The sequence below is a fragment of the Saimiri boliviensis genome, chromosome 5, assembly GCF_048565385.1.
Source record: "Saimiri boliviensis isolate mSaiBol1 chromosome 5, mSaiBol1.pri, whole genome shotgun sequence".
Taxonomy (NCBI): Eukaryota; Metazoa; Chordata; class Mammalia; order Primates; family Cebidae; genus Saimiri; species Saimiri boliviensis.
The window spans coordinates 31,455,180-31,478,969 of NC_133453.1; the positions used below are offsets into that span (position 1 = coordinate 31,455,180).

Sequence of the window (23,790 nt, forward strand, 5' to 3'; positions counted from 1 at the left end):
TTATATGTGCCTTGGCCAGTGGACATGAGGTTTATATTTAAATAATCTGTTAAAAAAGGATAAGTAGGCTGGGCACAGTGGCTCACACATGTAATTCCAGTACTTTGGGAAGCTGAGGCAAGTAGATCACCTGAGGTCAGTAGTTCAAAACCAGCCTGGCCAATATGGTAAAACCCCATCTCTACTAAAAATGCAAAAATTAGCCAGGAGTAGTGGTACATGCCTGTAGTCCCAGCTACTCAGGAGACTGATGCAGGAGAATCACTTGAAACTGGGAGGTGGAGGTTGCAGTGAGCTGAGATTGTGCCACTGCACTTTCAGCATAGGCTACAAGAGTGAAACTCTGTCTCAAAATAAATAAATAAAATAAAAAAGATAAGTGATTTAAAAAATTCCTTATGAATAAAAAACAAATGGAAGATAATACTGATAATACAAGTGTACTACTGTGACACACACCAATGAAAACAGTGTCGCTAACCTTCAGTACAAAATCTTTTCAGACATACACAATGAAAGCCTATTCAGATCTCATGAGGAGTCAAAGAAACTGTAAATCATCAAGACTACTTTCAATACAGCTTTATAGCCAATATTATTAATGATGAAACTCAAATTACATTTTTTTGAGATAGTAAACCATTGTGATTTACAAGATATTTGAAATTATTTCATGCTTAACTCATCCTTTTAAATTTCCATTTTCATATTATATATATATATATAAAGCAAGTTCTGAACTGCTTAGTAGCAACTTAAAAGTTGCTACTTTTAACTATTAAAAGTATAATAAACAAATGACTATGTATTTAGGCAGTATTTTCAATACTGTTTTAGTAATAGGTAGGCCATCAAAAGGTTTTGAGATCATTGGTATAGACTATGGAGATGGAAGGAGAGGGAAAGGCATTCTCAGGCATTCTCTAAACATCCTGTTTTCTTAAGCAGTCCCTCTCAAGTACTTTTGTAGTTCAGGAATAAGGTGCATGACAGTTTATTCCTTCCCTAAATGCTTGTGTCTGTTGGGCGTGAAACAACTTTTTCAGTCTATTGTTCCTTCATTAATTAAAAAGTGCTAAGCATCTACTATGGGACAATGTGCTAGGTAATACAGTGCCAAATAAGCCTGTGGAATGCTTAACCTAATGGTTGAGTCTTTTGTTACTTCTTTAGACCAAGGTGCTAAATTTGGAAGCTCCATATTCTAATGCCTAGAAAAAAAAATCATGTGCCAAGTCAGTGAAGACCTAATGGAAGTAAGTATAAAACTTACCTTGGTTAGTTACAGGACTCTAATAATGATATAAAAGCAGGCTTTAGATACAGAGTCTCCGTTATTTCTCTAGTCTAAAATCTATGGCCATAAGTACTGTAAGTATACAGGTGGCTACCACACAATATGGTGGCTAAATGGTGGACTCCCCAAAAGATATGTCCATACTTTAATTCCCAAACCTGTGAATGTCACCTTATTTGGAAAAGGGGTTTTTACATGTATAAATTAAAGATCTTGAGATGTGGAGACCCTGGATCTGAGGGTCCCAAAACCCAGTGACAAGTACCCTTTTATAAGAGACACACAAAAAAGATCTGAGAGACAAAAGAGAAGCCCAGGTGAAAAAGGATGCAAAGATCGGAGTGACATGGCCACAAACCAAGAAGCACTAGCAGCTAACAGAAATGAGAAGAGGCAAGGAATGGGATCTTTTTTGGAACTTCCATAGGGGCCACCATCCTGCCAATATCTTGATTTCAGAACCCTGGACTCCAGTAAGGAACCAAGTTTGTGGTAATTTCTTATGGCAACTACAAGAAATTAACACAGCCAAGTGAAGACTCTTTAGTCCCAGTATGTGGTCCAGGGATGTTGTGCTGTTAATCTTTGGGAAGTAGTAAATTATTAATAATTCTGGTTTGGGGAGCATGCAAGAAGGCTGGCTGCCAGCCTCAGGGTCAACAGGAGGGGAAAAACTACTGGAATGGTCTTTTCATGGTTCTAACACTACCTACCTCCCAACTTTAAATGGTTATGTAGGAGCAGTTTTGTTTTACATATTTATACAAGGTGCCCAAATTTCAATAATCGACCTCTTTATTCGAATCATCTTTCAGGTTCGTTGCCTCATTGAATTATCCTGGGGCAATGCTACTGTAGGACAGTAGATTTTTCTTCTATTTGTTGTATGTTACATTGTGAGAGATGATACTACACATTAAGGCAGTGCTTCCAAAATTTTAGTGTGCAACTGAACCACCAGGAGGACTTGTTAAACATAGTAAATATGAAGTGGAATTTACATTTCTAACATGTTTTCAGGTGAGGCTGACACTATTAGTCCAGGGACCATACTTTGGGAAGGGCTGCTTTAAAAGCAGAATTATAAGTTAACCATTTATAATAGAGCTGAGAAGCCCTTTACTAAACATTGCAGTCCTTGATGTGTCTCTTTCAGCTAGGGCATGGAGTACCTTCCACTATTCTCTGAGTGATCAGGACATAACTGATATTTGGTCTCTTATTTGGAAGTACTAATAGTACAGGTCTCAAACTTAGAGAATTGGGAAACCTGGCACTGGCTTAATAATGATCTGCTAAGGGATCCTTGGGGTTAGCAAAATCACTAAGGATAGTATCAAGAATTGATACCCTCATCATGGCTACCCTCTCCATCAGCATGTGAGACTGTCTCTTGAGATCCTCCATACAAAATGCTATTGTTTCTTTCACCGACTACTCAAATTTTTAGTGAGAATTTCTCCATATGAATCAGAGAGTTGCTACTAAGATGCTATCAAAGAAGATTTCAGTAGCCTGGAGTTATGTAACATACTATATTTTTGCCCTAGCAAAACTTTAAAGGTGAAATTCTGAGCCCAAAGAGACCGATATGATCCGCAACAGATAGTTTAAGAAGACATAGCTAGCAAAACTTCAGCAGCTCAAGGTAGGATAATATTTGGTAGTTCTATGAAAGTGGCCTCTTTCCTAAAATCAAACTTCAGACTTGTGAGCCACTAAAAAAGCTACGTTTTTATCAAATAGAAAGTTTATGATCAATTTAATGAAATGTCACCTGGGGCTAAACAAAAAGGATGTTTTAGTCCAGGCACCAAAGAAGGCCACAATGTCATGTCCATGTAGAACTTCGACCTGGAAGAAGAACCAGTTACGCTAGTGTTTTACTGCTTTTAGTGATCTACTTATTCATTACCTCCAGAAAGAAAAATCAAGCTGAAGCTTTGCCAGAAGAAAAGACTGGCCTTAGAGTTCCTAGGTTGTCTTAAAGTACCTACAGTACCTAGGTAGGTAGCATCTGGGGAAATATCTGCTATTGAAGTCACACTGTCAACCTCTGAAGTTTTGAAAAACTAATACTGCCCTTTAATATTGAACTTGGATGGGTCAATTAAATCTCAATAGAGGGCCAAAGGATTCAAAAATATATAAAATGTTCTCTATTTAAACACAGTAGTAGGATTCTCTCTCTCAAACAGCCTTCCACCTCATACTCTCCTACTATTATTCATTTCACAATTAAAATTTTTTTAAAAACCTTCCATGATTTTAGAAAACAAGATGTACTTATTCAAAATAGGGTGGGGAGAAAGGTCAGCTAGAACCTCATTTCCCCTCCACCTATTTTAATAATGTAATTTTAAATGCTTTTGGTATTACTATAAATTTTTTTCCTTGGTCCATTCATGTCTAGGCAGTTCTAGGTTAAGCCTCTAAATCAAAAACTTTCCACAATTTAAAACCTAAAGTCTGTTCCAGTTTTAGTCATTAAATACCCAATTTTTCTGAAGTAATTTAATGTAGTGCCTCTATTATTTTCCCAAACTGAGACTGGTGATGTCGGGGGTTTGGAGAGTAAAAAATATATTCAAGCTACCCTTGGGATGTTTCTTTTTCAATAGAAATGATAAAATATACAATGTAATATTAAAGCTAGTCAAAGAAGGAAAAATTCCAAGGCAGATCTTTGGACACAACTACAGTCAAACTGTTGACTAAAGGTCTATATGACTCTATGGAAACCAGGTATGGTTAAGCCAGAACCACATTTAACAATGTATGTGTTTGAGGTTTGCTAGTCAATAGAAATATGATTAATAAAAAGTAAGAAACTATGTGAAAACTGACACTTTTCTTAAATAATTTTACTTTTTTCTAAAAACACATCAAGCTTATGACCATATTATGGCATTAAATTCAACAATTTCAAACAACTACCCCCCAAATCTAAATATTTTCTTTCTAATATCTATTGTTTGGTATCTTACAGATAAATCTTGTGATGGAACACTGTTTTTTTTTACAGTATTCAATAATGGGCAGGAAATGTAGGTACTTAGGTTTTGAATGTCAAAAAACATGTGGCTTTTTGTTCACTTAGGTTACGGTGTGTTTTACGGTCTGTGGACAAAAAGAAAAGAATTGCTATATTTCCTTGTTGAGTTTAAACCCACATACTATTAAAACACACTGCCTAATACCTCAATGCAAATTAGTATTATGAGTAATTTTCTTGGAAAATATGGGTGTTCAAATGGTTTCCCAATGCTTCTGATTGTTATTCTCGAGTTCAGTACTGTTGGTAGAACATGATTTTCTTGATCACATTTAATGAGCCACCATAGTTAAGATGTTACATAAAAATGACATGTTACTCTTAATACAGATTATTTATGTGCCCAGAAGGATCTTGTATTCTGACTGATTTCTGCTTTTCCTTAAGAAACAAGAGCACTGACTTTTCCTGTTTCCACCCACGTTTTTGGCTATATGTTTTAAATGTGTTGCAACTTCTCTGCTGAAAAACCTGTGCCATATAGCTTTAGGGTTTTAAGAAAACCCAGACACTGAAACCAAACTCTTGTCAATCTATTCTGCATAATAATTATGACGTAGCTTTTGCTTTCAGTGATGTTCACTTCTGCCATTACCCCAGCAGAGAATGACACTGTGCCTCTCATAGAGTAGGTTTACAAAAATAAAGGTGAACATAAGCCTCTCTCTTGAGATCATGAAGGCAAAAATGACTGTAGTGTCCCTATTGTCCATTAGAAGTATTTGACTAGGATTAGACTTTATTAGCAATTTTTAACATTATTTAAATGTGAAAGCCACTTTTAAGTGGAGCTAATTAGATACTATGAGATTAGATATCACAATATAAATATTCTCACTGATTCTAAATCAAAATTCTAAATCAAAATTTTTGGGTAATCCAAAAATTATATCTGGGTAATAGAGATATAATATATCTGGTAATCCAGATATATTATCTTCTAATTCCACGAGAATTACAACTAAGTAGTCCTTAGGAAATTTATTGATTATAGAATCAGCCAAAAACAATGTAGCATTCAAACAAACAAAAAAAAACTATGTCAGAGTAATGATGGTAATGCATCATCACAGCATCTTGACTTATGCTTTTTTATATGTGACAAACTTTTTTTTGAAAGTGTGAGATTTTATAAAGTACTTTAAAATTTTTAAAATATAGTATTTCTAAAAATTGCTCCCAATAAGAACTTTTAATCAAGAAACCAAGTTTTTCAAATTTCCTCAAAGAATACTTAATTGAATAGCAAACTAAGTTTCCATGATGACTCAGTTTGAAAAATAAAAATAGTCAATATAATTAAATTCCAGATTAAACATTAACTTACATACTCCTTTAATAATTATTATAATGGGGTTTGAATTTTACTTTAATTTTCATTTTCCCTCTGACAAAATATTTTAAAGTAATTTTACTAAACTGCAACCAAAATTCACTTCAGATCTTGATTCAAAGTATCAACCCAGTCCAGGTTCTAATTTTAGACAAATAAGCTGCCTCCCCATAAAGGATACTGACTTACTGAGTCTAACTGGAATGTATGGTTATTTCATCTGACAGTCCCATAAACTTTTTATACAAGATTTTAATTACAAGATACTAACTAGTACAACAAAAATGTTCACCTATGTAATATTTAGGCATGAATTATTAATCTCCTTATTCATTGAGGCTGAGTAATATAATTAATCCTTGAGCAAAGGCAAGAAATACTCAACAAGAAATACATATACATTTCAAATTTTAGTCCCCAAGAAAGAATTAAAGATGGGGATTCTAATTTCCCGCACTAACTTGAGACAGATGCCTTATACTTCTGACTGTTTTGCTGGTATTAATGGTTAATATTCTTGGTAAATCATTTATTGCCACTAAATTAAATTAACCGGAGCAAAACAATACAGATTTCAAGCATACGGACACCTCTGTTGACCTTATGAAAACCACTATCATTGAAGCAAAATACTTAAATATTATGCAAAGGAAGTTAAAATTCTTTCTTAGTACGTGAATAATATATCCCTAAAACTGATTTTTCTTGGAGGTTTGCTGAGTGTAAAGAATTCAAAGGGATGACAAATGTGGAAACTGAGCTCCATAGTAGCCTCCTCTGGTAGATGAAAGTTTTAGCTCACCTCTTGCCTATGAGCAGTTGTTCATCATCTTTATTTTCCAATGACAGTGTGGAAATATTTTAGAAAATGTTAAGTCTTCATGTTTTATGAAAATTAACTGAATATTTACTCAACTTCAATAGTGTATGCCTGACACCATGCTTCCATGTTCACGTAAGCTCTCCATCACAGTTAACTCTCACAACACTTTGGGAAAGAAACTATCCCCATGGCAGAAGTGAAGAAAATGAAGTTGAGAGTCTTTAGTTTATCCAGGATTGGGTGTAATAATGGAACAACTGTTCTTTGGAAGTAGGTGTTGAAGAGAATTGTAGCACACCTCAAGAAGTACGATAAAAATACTTTCTATACTGAAGTATTTGACTGAGGTTAGCTCTGTGGAGGGAAACAATGCAGTAGACAAGCACCAATTGAATCAAAGTAATCACTAGCAAAAGCCAAATAGAACTGTGAACCTGCAAATTGTTGTTTGGTTAAACAAGTAATTATTCAGTACATAGTATATGCCAGGCACTCAGCTAGGAACTGGATTTACGAAAATGAATATGATGGTTACTTCCTGCAAGAAGTATAAATAGCTAGTGGGATAGAAATACAGAAACTGAGCTAGTTTTGAAAGATTAAAAGCAGCTAGCCAAGGAGGAAAAAAACCTATAATGGGAAGAACAGAGCAAGTAATGTGTACAGACTAGAGTAGATTGGTATTTCTGTAGCCAAAAATATAGGCAAGGAGTGGCTGAAAATAAGATTGAAGAGATAGCAAGCATGCTTCCAGATTTGCATAGCTTTATATGCTATATTAATGCTGGAGGAAGGATTTTCGACAGAGGAATGATTTGGTTAAATATGCACTTAAGGAAGATCACTCTGGCTCATATAAATAGCAAATTTAATGGGAAAAGTTTGGAGGTAAGGAAATCAAATGCTGTATTTCAGATGAATAGTGGAAAACAAATTCGGTGACAATAAAGATAAAAAGGAGAAAAATTTGAAAGAAATATATATTTAGGAGTCTAGGATGATTTTTCATTTCTGACTTGGAATAGTTCCATGACCTAAAATGGGGACTCTAAGAGGAATGTAAGGGTGGATTAAATACGTTTTATTATGAACATGTTGAGTTTCAGGTGCCTGCAGAATACCAGTGAAGCCACCTGGCAGGCAGTTGGATATATGAACCTGACTCTCAGGGAAGATGCCCAAACTAGAGACACAGATTAGGAAGTAGTCAGAATACAGTGGTTGTTAAATGTTGGACAATGGAAAAGATCATCCAGTGAAAGTATAAACAGAAAGAAAAGCCAGGGACTTCAATAAAATATTGGACGTAGAGGATGAGGAGAAAATGCCAAAATTTAAGCTGATAATTAAACATTTATTTGCTAATAGAATACCTTATTATTTCAGTCATTAACTGCAATCTGTTCTTCAGTCATTTGGACACTACAGAAATTGTTCATCAGCCCATACACAAAGGCAAAACCATTGATACGTTTTATAGCAATAGGGATAAGGTCTCCATATCCCCAAATTATTGATGTTAAAGTTCTTTTGCTCCCTCAGCTTAGTGGTTTACTTGTGTAAAAAACAATTGTAGATCAATATATTTACAGTTTTTCCTTTCCTCATATTTTATTTTCTCATTTCATAACTATGACATCTAATTGACATCAAATATTAGGATTTACTAGGAATAAACTGACATATACCTCTGTGACTTATGTGTAGCCCTGGTTAGAACATTTGGACCTTTCTGAAACACTTAAATTTGTAGAAAAAGCATAATAAAAACTAATTTATTTGTGAAAAATGCTTGAATTTATATGCTTTTATGGGTGTTTGTCCAATAACTAATATAGAAGACCCTGATGAAACATGTATAATCTATTTTGTTCCCATGTGGCATTGACTGCATTGTGCTAAAAGACCTCTGTTTTGATTCAAAAACCACATGAATTGAAATGCAACTCATGCCAGCACTGTAGTTCCATTTACAGTCCTGCTATAGTACTGATGTAGTGACTTCCTAAGTTCCATGCAAAGTTATCTTGTGATTTGGATTTAGGCCCAGAAGAACTGAAGGTCTGTTCCTCGATTAATTCAACTGCTAAGTGCCCTAGACAATCAGTGGGTTGTATCCACTTAGTTCCTTGCAAATCACTTCCCTTCCAGCCTTTCACTTCATCATTCGTGACTTGTGCAGAGTAGGAAATCTCCCTAAATCCTTTTCTTATTCTGATTGCACTGGGCATTGTTTGAAAGGAATGGCTCTCATTATTTCCCTTTGATAATTTACATTTTAATTCTAGTTCCAAAAACAGCTGGCCTCCACTTTGAAAAGCATTACAATAAATCCTTTGGGCATACCTCCTTTTCCCTTCTTTTCCAAAGCATCATGTCCTCCAAAGGACTTACATTTGAAGTGCAAGACATTCTCAGAGAATTTAAATAGACATTTGTAGATCATGTGTATATAGCAAAAAATTTAAAAGATTTATGAGTAATGTTTTCTCCATATGTCTGGTGAATTGTTTTAAGACTTAACTAGCCAAAGAAGTAAAACATGGTATTATGTACATTAGTGAAGAAAAACAACCTTATTGCCTTTCTATTGCAAAATATTTTTTTCAAAAACAATTATTATTTTAAAATTCCACACCAGCTACAGGAAGGGTAAATATAATCTACAAAGAATATAAAGTTGTATCTGTCTTTTCCCAAAGCTTTGTCTCAGTCTCATCTTTCCAATAGCTCTGATTACTTGTATCATTATTTACATGGCTATGTATTATGATCATTATTTTTATACATAACCCTAAATTATGATTTTAGTACATAATAATTATGACTTGGTCTTAAGTATAACATATTTATGTTTCCTCCCCCAAAGACTTTTAAAAATGTAATTAATGATATGATAAGCATTTATTTATAGTCCGTTTAGTTACCAAAAGGATGTAAGGTGGCTGACTTCAACTGGGTAACAAGCTCCAGGAGGGCAAGGATGTGGGATTGTCTTTTACTTTGTACTACTAACATGGCTCATCACAGTAGAAAACTCATAACTGGTTCTTAATAAACACTTGCTGAATATAAAGTAAGTGCTCTCCATGGATAGATTTGTTTCCTCTGATAGATGCCTTATAATTCCAACCTTCCTTTATGACATTCAGATTTCTGTAATTAAAAAAAAAAGAAAAGAAAACTTACCTGTCCATTATTTCAACTACTGCAGTCTTTGTTGAGCAAATAGGTAGCTAAGATGACTGATTTGTGTAAAAGTATGAATTAATGCAATGCTCTTCCAATTAACCATAAAATAGAAGCAGTTTTGGAGACAAATGTATCCCTTTTTTAATTAGAAAACTAAGGCCCAGCAGGTCAAATTACTTTCTCAAGGACTATTAATAAGGATTTCTGTGTAAAAGGCAAAAATTGGATATTTTAGACAAATGAATGAAGGTTTCTTTTTCTTTTTAAGAGATACAGACAGTATCGATTCTTTCAAATCTTATTGCCTCCAAAAGCAGTCACCATTTCCTTTTTGGTATAGGATGAAACAAGTTTTGTTAAACCTGTTGGGATTCTAAGCTTGTGTCTCTAAAACTATTCGTTAATTTATTCAAAAATATTTATTGACCATTCCCTTCATAGACACAGTTGGGATATCATGGTGAATAAGATAATAAAATATTCTTGTAGGTGCTGAACAAACAAACAAAAATTATGTAGTGACTATGGTGTGTTGTTTCCTGCTTCAAAACTGAAATTAGTGAATGTTTCTAGGATAAATATTTAAAAAGTAAACTATTCTATAAAAAATTATGTGGCCTATACAATGACATCGAGTGATCAATCTAAACACAGTGTAATAGAACAGTTTGTAACTTACGATTTTTTTAAAGTTATCGTGTGGACCACAAAATCATAAAATAAATAAGGGTCAGTAAGATGTTATTTTTATTTACATTCTCCTCCAAATAAATTCAGTGCTTTGCCTATATCTATTCACGTTGTATATGCCAGTACCAAGCACTGAGAGTTAGTAACAAAAACTTAAAATTTTATAAACTTTATAAAATTTTATAAAGGGTGACAGTTGCTTAGTTTCTGACTACTCTCAAATGGCTAATGTGACCTGTAAGTGATCAGCATCTCTTACATATGGTAAACCTGTAGACATTGCTTTTTTCTATGGAGCTACAATTGTGGCACATAGAGTATTTTGTTCACTCTCTCTCACTTCCTGAGAAACGATAAATCTTTGCCCTAAAAGACAGCTTAAATTTGACTTCCTGATTCTTAAATGTGAAGCAAAAACAAAACAAAAAACTCAAGAGATGCTTTGGTAACTATCCTCACTTTAAAAATAATGAAACAAGGGCCAAGGAAGTCATAGTTTAGTTTCAATTTAGATTTTTTTCAGTACTTTCTTTACAAGTCTATGCAAAGTTGTCCTTTGTAAATTATATATACATATACTTTTATATACACATATATATTAGGCATCTTGTTCAAAGAAGTATAGGTATTAATAAATGTGGACCTTAGCAATCACATGTAGTCATGGGATTAGGTAATCAAATGTATAGTCTTATAAACAACAAAACAGAACAGCAATGTGGGCACACAGAAATAACAGCACTAAGTCAAACAGGAGTTATACAAAGTGATCTCCATATGATATCCCTCTTTGTCCTCCATTTTATTTTCTCTAACCTCAGAAAAAAGAAAATAAACTTTATAAACCATCAATGAGGAGGAATTACACTGTTCATGTATAAATTCAAACGTTTAACTTATATGCAGTTAAATGGCAACTAAAGTGCAAAATGAAATTTTTATTATAGTTGGTATGGATTTTTCCAACAGGAGGTCTATTTTATCCTATTATTACATCGTATTATAAATAATTATATAACATAGTTTTCCCAAAATTGAAATATTATCTGTGTTCTGAATATATGTATACCTATATTTTAGGAAGCTGATATGTAACAGCAAATCTGACCACCAGATAGCCCTGTCATTGTAAGGTTACTTTTCACTCCATCTTGAGGATGCTGACATGAGTCCAGAAATGGCATGAATTAAGTGGTGCCACTCTGTTTAAGCCAATAACACTTTTCTAAGGAGAAGCATTTTCCAGGTGTGCCTTGGCCTACAGCAGGACTCCTCAGCTCAATGGTGACAGTAGATTCTCCACAGACATATAGAACCTTCTCTTCAGGTCTAAGAAGGTGCACAATATTTTGGGAAAGGCAACTGCAATTGTTCAATGTCTTTTCCTGATTATAATCCCAGAAAAAGGATGTTAAATAAAATCAGTGGAGTTATTCACACAATAAACTATATTTTAATCACAAGATACAGAGTCACGAATATTTAATTTGTCACAAAGTTTCCAGTGGCTGCTCTTATGTTTTTGAAATATTTTGTAATGTGAAAAATAACCCAGCATAATACAGGAACCCTAGGCAATTTTTACCTTGAAATAATTATTTTAAAATAATAAAAATAATATTCTCAAGGTTAAATATTCATACTCCATTTACATCCATATCCTCATCTACAGACTGCTTCATACGTATTTGATATCTACAATAAAATATAATTTTTTTCTTTGCCATGGGAAAATAAGATTGAACTAACCTTGGCAAAATACAATGCCATCTTTTCTTTTTGACTAACTTAGCTTAATCTACCTTCTTGCTAATATTTGAGATCCTTTATATATTTCAATACCATAACAATGGTACAGTCTCATGTCTATTGTACTTTCCTTGCAATTGCACCCAGGCAACAATATTTGTTGAAAGCTAGTTCTGACTGTGCCTATGTCCCATCACTCAAAGTGTTGTCTATGTTCCACATCTGGTTGAAATGCAACTTATGTTTCTAATTCTCTGTGACTCTAAACCATATAAGACGATTACAGGGGAACAACTTATCTCAAATGTAAGTCCTCATAAGGGGGAACAAACCACTAACTATCTGACAACCAAGAACTTTCTAACTTCTTTATTTTTGTACAGTATTCTTCTGTCTTTAACTTTAAAAATGAATATTGCCATTTTCCTTGACACTCCCATTGATTATGTCTAAGAATCATTATTAAGCCACATCTAATTGATAACTTTTTTTTTTTTCAGGGTAATAGTCACATGAGGACCTCTCTTGTCCATCATGTCATTTCTGGAAGAGTCAAGCAATCTCACTATTGATTTAACAGGACAGTTAAAATTAGGCCAATTATTTAATTCTAATTCCGATGTATTCACAATATCTACCTATCATCAAAATTAGAAGGCAACAGTACAATTTCTTTTCTTTCTTTTTTTTTTTTCTTTTTCTTTTTTTTTGAGATGGAGTCTCATGCTGTTACCCAAGCTGGAGTGCAGTGGAGTGATCTCAGCTCATCACAACCTCAGCCTCCCAGGTTCAATCAATTCTCTTGCCTCAGACTCCTGAGGATCTAGGACTATAGGTGCATGCCACCATGCCTAGCTAATTTTTTTTGTTGTTTTTTTGTATTTTAGTAGAGACAAGGTTTCACCGTGTTGCCCAGGCTGTCCTCGAAATCCTGAGCTCAGGCAAAATTGCCTGCCTTGGCCTCCCAAAGTGCTGGGATTACAGGCGTGAGCCACCACACATGGCCAGTAACAGTACAATTTCATGTGAGAATGTGTAAAACAAAACAAAATCAAATTTCATAGTTATACTGTAAGTCTCAGATTTCAGTTTGAAGTGAGAAAACCTCATGTGGCATTCTTGAGAGAAAGAAATAGTGTTTACATATGTAAATTCTAATTCTCAGAATATTTTCATGACCATGCACTTATAAGACAAAATACCTGAGTCTTGGCATCTTCCCACCAGGCCCACTAAAGTTGAGAGGGTTGAAAAATCGTTTAAAAGACATTTGTGATAACAAACAGTGAAAGGTTCAGAAGCAACAGATCCACTCAATTTTTTTTAAGTGCAAGGGTAGCAGATTTAACGGATGTCCTCCAATAGCATATTCATGCATACATTACAGTTTATTTTTGGGAAAATGATTTCAACTGTGAAAACTGAACAAGAACAATGCAATCTGTCCTAATTTGATAGTACAATATGATTGAAAGGCCCTGCCATCTTTTCCTTCTGAAAGTAAATATTGTTCTGGTCACAGACTTTCATTAAAAGTAGCTCTCCGATGAAAATACAGACTGTAGCTTGATTTACATTTTACCTTTTAATAAAAAGATTCAACAAAATTAGGATAAAGGGAAATCATAAGAAAATGATGCATGAAAATGTTAGTGTATAAAATATCTACTAAATATTCTACACAGTTATTTGAAGCAGGACATGATTTTATTCTGAGAGTACTAGAAGACAAGAAAAAAGTGGAAACACAATCAGCAACACAAACACTAATTCCAAAACCAAGCTAGAGTCTTAGGAAACAGTCTCCAGTATCTAACATGCTCTGACTTGAGAGAAATCTGATTCCATCCATGAGACTTCATAAAGGGAAATATGTTAACTATTGTCTTCACATAGTCTTCATGTATTTGTTATCTTTTAACAGTATGGTTCTTACAATTTCAAAGCCATTTTGTGGATTCATGTTCAACCATGACAACAAATGCCAGGGGTTGGCAAAATACACTCTGAAGGTCAAATGGGACCGTCACTTGCTTTTGCTAATAAAATTTTACTGGAACATTATAAAAGCTTTGTCTTTCTATTATTTGTGGCTGCTTTCTTGCTACAACAGCAGAACTGAGTAATTGTAATAGAGAATAAACATGGTCCACAAAGCCTAAAAATTTTCTGTCTGGCCCTTTAATAAAATAGCTTGTCAGTCCCTGCCACAGTACATTAACTATAAAAATATTAATACGTCTTGATGCAAATCTTTAAGATTAGAAATATCTAACGAGAATGTGTTTGTAATCTCCTGAAAGACAATTTGTTTACACACACACACACACACACACACACACCCCCACAACCGATTTTCAATTACTATTTACTAACTTTATCTGTAAAAGAATGAAGTCCATTTTCATTCAGGCCTAGAAATTATAAGAAATTAAATAGAAATTAATTTTTGTTCTTTTGCTTTCTTTTCTAAGGCCAATGTCTTTAAATACATATATATTTGGTTGCATGTGACATAACCCCAATAGAAGCCTATATTATTCACTGACTGACTATATTTCTGCATAGCTTCTAACTCTCACCCCATCTCCACCAGCATCGCACAATTCCATCCTTTAGTGTTGATTCTTAATTATCTGTGAAAATGTCTGTAACCAAAGTTTCCAAACAAGTTCCTTACTTTCCCACTCTAAATAGTTCAATGTCTCTATGCTACACCATATGTAGAAATTCTAGGCAGGTCCCCATCTTTCCCCAAATTTTTCTGGCTCATCTGAATATATCACATTCCTCATGCCATTTCCCAGGTCAAAAATCCTTCCCTGATGCCAGTGGCTTTTCGATGAAACCAAAGCTCTTACTAAGGACCTCTACAAATCCAGTACCACCCACACAGGCAAGTGTTCTCCAAAAGGAACCTTCCATTACAGGCAATCTGGTTCGTTTTGCTCACTGTCACCTCAATGCCTTTGCTATTGATACTGTCCTATCTAGATGCCTTTCCAAACCCAGACACACTCATGCTACTTCCAACATAATGTGTTTCACTTCTGCACATGGCAATGACTCTCCCTCCTCTGAATTTACTAGCATTTATAAGACATACTTTTTTTTTTTTACCGTGTATATTGTTGTAAATTATATTATTTTTAATACTAATTTTATGTCTTACATCTCTAGTGACTGTCAACTAGAGGAGAGCAATATGCTGTATATCTGATATTCTACAGCACAGAGTTGTCTATATATAAGAAATTACTTTATTGATTCTTCTTAAAGCTCTTTCATTAATCCTTTGAAATATATTTTAATTTATATTTGAGGTTTAGTAATGTCTGGCAAACTGCATTTAAAGCTAAATTTGGGCCGGGCGCGGTGGCTCAAGCCTGTAATCCCAGCACTTTGGGAGGCCGAGGCGGGTGGATCACGAGGTCAAGAGATCGAGACCATCCTGGTCAACATGGTGAAGCCCCGTCTCTACTAAAAATACTAAAAATTAGTTGGGCATGGTGGCGTGTGCCTGTAATCCCAGCTACTCAGGAGGCTGAGGCAGGAGAATCGCCTGAACCCAGGAGGCGGAGGTTGTGGTGAGCCGAGATCGCGCCATTGCACTCCAGCCTGGGCAACAAGAGCAAAACTCCGTCTCAAAAAAAAAAAAAAAAAAAAAGCTAAATTCAACACAGCATTATACTAAATCTATAAATATCTGAAAAATGTATTAAATATTTTAGTATAAGCAATATATGCATGAAGAGGTACATTGTTTATTAATCTCATACATGATTGAGATTATCATGAAATTGGATCAGCTCACTTACCACATTCTCAGGAGATTTAGATCATTGTCTCTAAGAAGCAAAATGTATGTTACACGGTTATTTAATTTATTTATATATGTCAGTACCATGTTGCTTGTTGCTTGGCACCTGACCTTGTTTACAACTAAATCTGCTGTGGGGAAATAGCCAAAGGACACATTCATATTGAGAATGGAATCATTTTTTTGACTACTTTCCTCAAGCATGAATTTGTACTTTTCTGCTTAGATTGCTTTGAAAAGCTTAGTTTGGGATACAAAAAAGACTACAAGTGATTAAAATTAATTATGCATGTAATTCTCCAACAGCCAAAAAAATACACAATTTGAGTTATATTATAGCATTAGATAAGAATAGCTTACCAAAAGTCTACTCTTGTTTCTACCATCGATATCTGATTTTCTAAATTATTTCTCTCTTGTGATTTAACACATTAGTGAATAAGATACAGATATATCTAGAGGGATTTAGAAGATATAATTAATCTTTGAAAGCTTTTATGAGAGTCTTAAAAAAATTCTTTTACAACCTCAAACATTAGAGTGTAGTGCCAGTTAAATAAAAGACAAACTCTTTATCAGGGTCGAAAGGACCAATGTGGGCTGGTACTTGCCTTCTGTTCTTACCTAACTGTCCCAATATCCTTTACCATGTTCACTCAACTCCAGCACTATTGGTCTTTCTGTTTCCCAAATATACCAAGTTTCTTCCTGCTTTGAGGTTATTCTTTCTCACTTGAAAGCTATTCTTCCAGATACTCCTATGGCTGGCTACTTCTCATTATTCATGCCTCCAAAGGCAATCTATCCCACCACAGAGAAGCTCTATTATGTATGTTTATTGTATATTCCCCATAGCATTTTGTGTCTGAAATGTTTATTTATTATTTTACTTGTTAATTTCTGTCTCCTGCTGCTAGAATGTTAGCTCCATGAGGACAGGAATTTATATGGTTTGTTCTGACATTCTCCACATTCAGAAAAGTGTCTACTATATATCAGGAACCCAGTAATTATTTGTTAAATAAATAAATGAATGAACCATGGGCTATGATCTAAGAAAAGACACACTAGCCTGATATTCAAGTAGAAGAGAAACAGGGAGTGAATCCCTCCCAAGTAAGAACAGCATTTTCTAAAAGGCATTATTTTAATTCTTTACAGATTATTTAAATTTTCAGAACATCAAACAAAATAAACTAAAAAGGGTATGAAATAATTCACTTTAAAAGATCTGCATTTATATTTGTTAACTCTTCATATACAATTAAGGTTTTTTTTTTTAAATTCCCATGCTAAATAAAGACACTTCAGAGGAAGACAATATGTACAACTCATTTTCTCATCAATTTATATGGAAATTATAAGGAAGTCTGTTCTATCTACTCAGTGATAAAACAGTCACTCAGTCACTCTGATTCTGATGAATGATTAGACATGTTCATCTGCAGAATTAAGACACACTACAAGGAATTTTCTAACAGAAAGGTGGCATTAGAAATCCTTCAATCTCTCGTTAGTGGTATAGTTTCAGTTTTCAGTGACCAGGAATACATTTCTCCTTGAATATTTAAGCACAATTTCTACTTAATTTCTTTCCTTCAAGATGCTCTTCATGCTTTTCAAGTATTTGTCAACTAAAGGCTCTATAATGCTTACGTAACATGGGTGCAGGTGAAGCTCTGCTGAACACAGTAACCACAGCAACACCCAATTCTCATTTGATTTGCAATCTTTGAAAAAGCAAAGCAAAACAAAACAAAACCAGAAAACTCGGAGGAATAGAGCACTGTAGGCAGAGAAACAGGAAGGCGCACAAGAGTAGGAAGGTAAGTTGGAAACAGGCTCAAACACAGAGGCCCACTGCCTTTCTAGCTCACTTCGTCCTAGCTAAAAATGTTAAATCTGGGGGAAATGCAAAAGGAAAGCAATTTTAAAGAAAATTTCATGGAAGTGTAGATGAGAAAGTTTCAACCTGCCTATTTTTGTTGGATTCCTCTTATATGTTGAGCCAAGTTTTAACACAGGCTCAATCAATCTGGAGGCATCAGTATGGATAGTTCAAACTCACAGAAAATCTCGTTGGCTTTCCAAGTCTGGGCACACATCCCCAGAGTTTAAACTACTATCCGGAGAGATCCAAACCACAGGAATGGCCCTGGAGCAGTAGCTTTGTAAGTGTTTCCTGGATCAGATTTAGTCTCAACGCTTACAGTAGTGTAGCTGGCATGTAGCTGGTTGGAATGACCCTAGAATTCCGAGCCCCTCCCTCTTTTATATGCATGTCAAAGTCACAGTTGAGTCACAAATTTGGGCAGGTATCACTGCCACCTCACTCCACCCTTAGCTCAGAGAACAGAAATATAATCAGAATTGGGAATGGCAGTCAGAATGAGAGGAATCTTCAGTGACACCTCTTACTAAGCACTGAGTGTGAGCCTGAATTACTGAGTCTTAGGCCTGTTTCCACTACTAACTAGGTAAGGAAAGTCACTTAAATGCTCACTGTCCCAGTTTACTTATATGTACTCCACAGATTCACAACATTTGCTCTTGACAGTCTCTCTATCCTTTCAAACATCCTCTAATTCATATATGAGGAGCAAGTCTTAAGAATTGGTGCCTCTTCAGTGATGGGACAGAGGCACAGAAATAAAGAATATATTTGTAACTCTCATTTGTAAATGTAAAAAAATAAATAACTAATTATAAAAAGAATGCATTTAATAGCATTTTAAATATTTCCAGATATGTTAACACACAGTCCTTCTAAGTCAGTAATTAACAGGACTACAAGAAGCTATTCCATTATATAAATTATAAATATGTTAGGGAGCAAAAGAAAATTAGTTTATTCAAAATCAGTCTATCCATTTTAAATAACATTTTTTTTAATGGAGAACTTTAGATTCCTATGAAAACCCTCATGATACCATTTGGGAAGGGGCCAAATACAGCAGTAAGAATGACCAGGATTGCACAAAGCTTCATATTGCCAGTTTTGATATTGACCACTCTCAATATGGTCCTACTGAAGACAAAAGTAACAACAAACAAAACAAAGCAAAACAAAAAACCATGAAATTTGTGACTGAGTTTTAAAGCGAAATGAACTTAAACCAATGAAAAAAACTGCTCAGTTTCACCAAAGGCCACTTAGTGCTCTATAATATTTTCATCCTGAATAAGGCAAAACTTTAGTCTGAGATACAGAGGCTAAAGCTCATTTCAATAAATCCTAGATCACAGTCACTTGATTGTTTCATAAGAGATTCAGTTTTCAGTAGATGCTTAGTATTTTATATTTTCTTAGCAGCAAAATTATTGAAAGTTCCATCAGTCCTGGTTTCTGATGTTTAAGTTAAGATAAGGTGCATTTTCCATGTAAAAGCAGTGTCGCCTGAAATTCTTAAAAGATAAATTTAAATAGCCAGTATTTCAACTTAGGACTTTTTGATCAACATGGAGATGTTCTAATTTTGAGCACAACATTTAGCTTTACCATTTGATTTCAATAATGAACAATGCAATCTGGACTATATTAATCCAAATAGAAAAACACAGTAATAGTTTAAAATTTATTTAATTTGATTTCATTAATAAATACTTGGTCATTATTTTTCCTATTAAATTGTATTTAATGCCAATTGCTCTCATGTGGAATCAACTGGTTGCATAGTAATTTATTTCACCTATGAAAACAGCAAATACAGAAAAGTCTAACTCTATCTTAAAAAGTAATTATACACAAACTCGCAAATACCACCACTGCCACCATCATGTTAGCCCTTGTGAAACACAAGGTAGACAAAATTAGCAGGCTGAGAAGTTGTTACTGGTATTATAATTCCATGTTCTCATCCACTAAGTAAAGAAATTGTGGGGCCAGGCACAGTGGCTCATGACTGTAATCCCATCACTTTGGGAGGCCAAGGCAGGCAGATCACAAGGCTAAGAGATCAAGACTATCCTGGCCAACATGGTGAAACCCTGTCTCTACTAAAAATAAAAAAAATCAGCTGGGTGTGGTGACACATGCCCATAGTCCCAGCTACTCGGGAGGCTGAGGTAGGAGTACTGCTTGAACCCAGGAGGTGGTGGTTGCAGTGAGCCGAGATCCCACTACTGTACTCTAGCCTGGCAACAGAGTGAGACTCCCTCTCAAAAAAAAAAGAAAGAAAGAAAGAAAGAAATTGTACGCTACAGAGTGCAAATTGTGTTCAAACAATAAATAAGTGTATGTAGCAACTTAAAGAATCAAATATTTTCCTGGCTATACTAGATGACCTATTAAGATAAAAAGAATGAATAACTGAATCCTAAAAACTATTTTGCTCATTTTTCAAAGTGGGCCAAAAGAATGCAGTGTATAATATAAACAACAATAAAAAACTGGCAGCCTATTGTTTAATACATTATTTTGCTCAAAAAGGTAAACTCTTAAGTGAAGACTAAATTACAAATTTGAGAGGTACAATATCCAAAGAAAACAGTAAAATTTCAAAGCTAAGCATTATGTAATTGCTTTAATACCAATAAAAATGATACCATATTATTCACTTTAAAATTGATAAACACTTTCTCATATCAATTCATTATAGAATTTCAGTGTCATGCATTAACAACACAATGTTGTACTTTTACATTGATATAATACAGTGCAGCAGCCATCTAAAATCCATTACTACTTAAATAAATGTAAAGGGTTCATATTGAAATGATTGTTTTGTCTCAAATAGAGTCCACTTGTATATTTACATGAGTTTGCTTTAACTATAAAAGACCTAGACAGTTAAGTGATAAAATTTACTCATGATACTCAAGCACTGTATTTTATGGTCACTTGGAGGTAGATTAACATGGCTAATGACTACACTATACAGAAAAATGTAATTAGGAATATTTTACTTAAAATTAATTTAGTTCAACACTTACTGACTGCTCATAGGGAAGTTCGTACTCCACTTTATAGGTATACATTAGTGGAATCAGCCAGCTAACTTAAAATAAAGACAATGGACTGCCTGGCACATAATAACTTTACTAGTTAAATTAAAAAAAAAAAAACTAGTTGAACCATGTTTTATAATGTCTGATGCATAAAATAATCAAAAGTCAGTTGACTAACCAAATTTTTTAGTTTGAAAAAGAATTCGCTGTATGGATGTACTATTCCGGGTCTGAAAATTTTCTTTAAAGTAATTCAAAGGCAGCTGATGCGGACACACTGAGGAGAGCAACTATCTATAACCTAAGGGAACTGAAGAAACTTGAATACAAACTAATGGGAAGAAACAGGGTAGTACCTTTTCTTTCTGATTTTTAGAGGCCTTTTTGAGGTAGAAAGGCATTATAGAAGATTGGTATATAAGGAAAAAAAACTATTGAAGCCTAGGGGATATGAAAGCAAATTTCAAAGAAAGGATCAAAATAGAGACGGAGCCTTGAGAAGGAGGCTAGCATAAAACTTCATGTTAAATGAGAAATACAGATATAATGAAAAATAAATTTCAATAAGAATATCAGGCTATAATTTCATTTTCTAAAGATGAATGATTATTTTGCCAATACAAATTAAAAGGAAGGAGTAATCTAAGGAAAAAAGAAAAGAAGTAAAGGAAAAGGGGAGAAAGGAAAGAAGACAACAAAGATGGAAAGAAAAAAGCCCAGCTGTGTGAACTTAAAGGTAATTTACTTGCTCTAAAAGGCTCATTAACATAATAAAAAGAAAAAAAAATAGAAATTTGCCCCCTCTGGTGTGTGTTTTTAATGGAAAACAAATTGTCTAAAACTTCCCCCAACTTCCACAGTACAAACCTAACAATAGACTGAAAGAGGATCCTGAGTTCTTTATTTTGTCTAACTTTCCATAGAATTTTACTAAAATGTTTAAGTAAAATGTATTACAGTTAAAATACTATCATTAAAAGGAAAGTTTATGTCTTGAACAGGAAAGATTAAAGATTGGACCCAAAGTGTTTTTCATAAAAACTCATCTTATTGTGTTTACATCATTAAAAAGTTCTGAATTCACCTAATTTACTGTAAAACTACTTTCAATAAGCATACTGTACAATTTTTCCAAGGAAGCATCATGGCCTTAGTTCAAAGAAATGACAGGGGAGGGATGGGGACAAAATATGTTGAAACAGAAAAACAAAACATTTCTTGCTTCTTCACCCTCTTAGACAAAGGCTCACCTCTACCCTACATGCACAGCTATTAATAGCTGAGAATTCGCTTTCATTTCACATCTTCTTCTATACCCATCCACCCAAACCTCCATACAAACCCTCTCCTTTGACTTTGGCCTTTTGTGTACTATATATTGATTTCTAGTCCTTTAACTGCTTTTGGTACCTAGAATCATTTTCTGCAATCAATAATTGAGAATATCAAAAGTTGTTCCTCACAATGAATAAATAAATACATAAATGGTAATAAGTGCTCTTCATAAAGAAAAGGCCAAATTTGTATCGAGAGCATAACATTACTGAAACCAAAATATATAGAGAATACTAAGTCTAACATCCAAATATCAAATTAAAAAGAATGGTGTGAAAGGAGGGGAAAAAATGGTGAAATGATCAAAATACAGCCCCTTCCTGAAAAGGTCTAGATTGAGTAAAGGCAATGGCAATAGTGAAGAGATTTAAAGTAGAAAAAGATTTAATATATCTGAGAGAATCAGATATGACTCAAAGACTTTATTATCATCTTTAACTCAACTATAACAGAGGCAAAAAAATTTGAGATTGTTTCAAAACTGTTATCCTCAGGTTCATGCATTTACTAAAGACTTACCCAAAGTGACTACTTTTAGCATTAAGAAGGATAGCATTGATCAGGGGGTGGTGTTATCTTCTACTGTAACTGTTATTTCAGATTCTTTATCTTAATCTGTTAAGAGGAAATTAAGTATTGAAAAGAATTCAATAATCAGAGTTATCAACTTGAATACGAAAATCTCCAAGTCAATTTCATATGTTCAGTCTCACAAGAACATCAATGAATCATTGGAAGATGTACCTATTGTCCTATAAGTAAATGTAGTAACAATTTAATTTTAAATGCTAACAGTGCAACTATATTTGTTAAAAGCACACTAGTCCAGTCTGTTATCTAACTGCTAGTAAAATTCAATACAAAATATGTGTGTGTGTGCATGTGTGTGTGAGTGTGTGTGTGTGTGTGATAAGAAAATACACAAAAATACACCAACATTTTTCTTCCTTTTCCCTTCTAATGTTTAGAGAATTTGCAAACTGGTTTAAACCAAAAGGGGTAAAGGAATGAAATTATTCCTTCAAGCTTAGAGGATTCTGTGCCAAGTTTCATTTCTGGCTACATATTTCTGGCTAAGTTCAAGATCCCTGAAAAGGAATATATAAAAGAGAAAATATCTCTTTAACCTCAGCGGAAGGACATTAGTAGAGGCTGCTATGGGAAGAGAAAGGCTTTTGCCCTGAGATGGGTGTGCTCCTGGTGTTCGGTTTCCACTGAGAGGATGCCTGCTCTCTCAATGAATCTGAAGTACCTACTAGGATGAGGTAATGGCTGTGCCAGTTTCACTGGGTCATGCTCTTTCAGCACATTCTTTCCCTCCCTCCTCCCTGAGAAGGCACTGTAAACAAGTCATCCTGAGAGGTGCTGCAGAGAATGAACAATCCTAAATTCAAAATTGTTGAGAACACGAGCCTTCCTATGGCAGTCTAGACATAACTAGAAGACTAAAGCAGCCAAAAAAAAACAGGCTATTTGGTAAGAAAACGGGGCGGGGGAAAGAGAGAAGAGAGACAAATAAAATAAAAATTAATATAACTAAAACATTATT

At 34.3% G+C, this 23,790-nt stretch overlaps 1 protein-coding gene across 5 annotated transcripts in view; it reads right to left on the reverse strand.

Moving 5' to 3' along the window:
- The window catches only part of MAP2 (microtubule associated protein 2), a 299,602-nt gene that overhangs the window by 273,541 nt on the left and 2,271 nt on the right, over nt 1-23,790 (reverse strand). The window contains exon 2 of one of the 5 annotated variants that reach the window (XM_074399098.1): nt 22,761-22,856. The exons of the other annotated variants lie outside the window; for them this stretch is intronic. The gene's annotated coding sequence lies outside the window, so the exon portion shown is untranslated. The remainder of the gene's footprint in view (nt 1-22,760; nt 22,857-23,790) is intronic. 5 annotated transcript variants of the gene reach the window in all.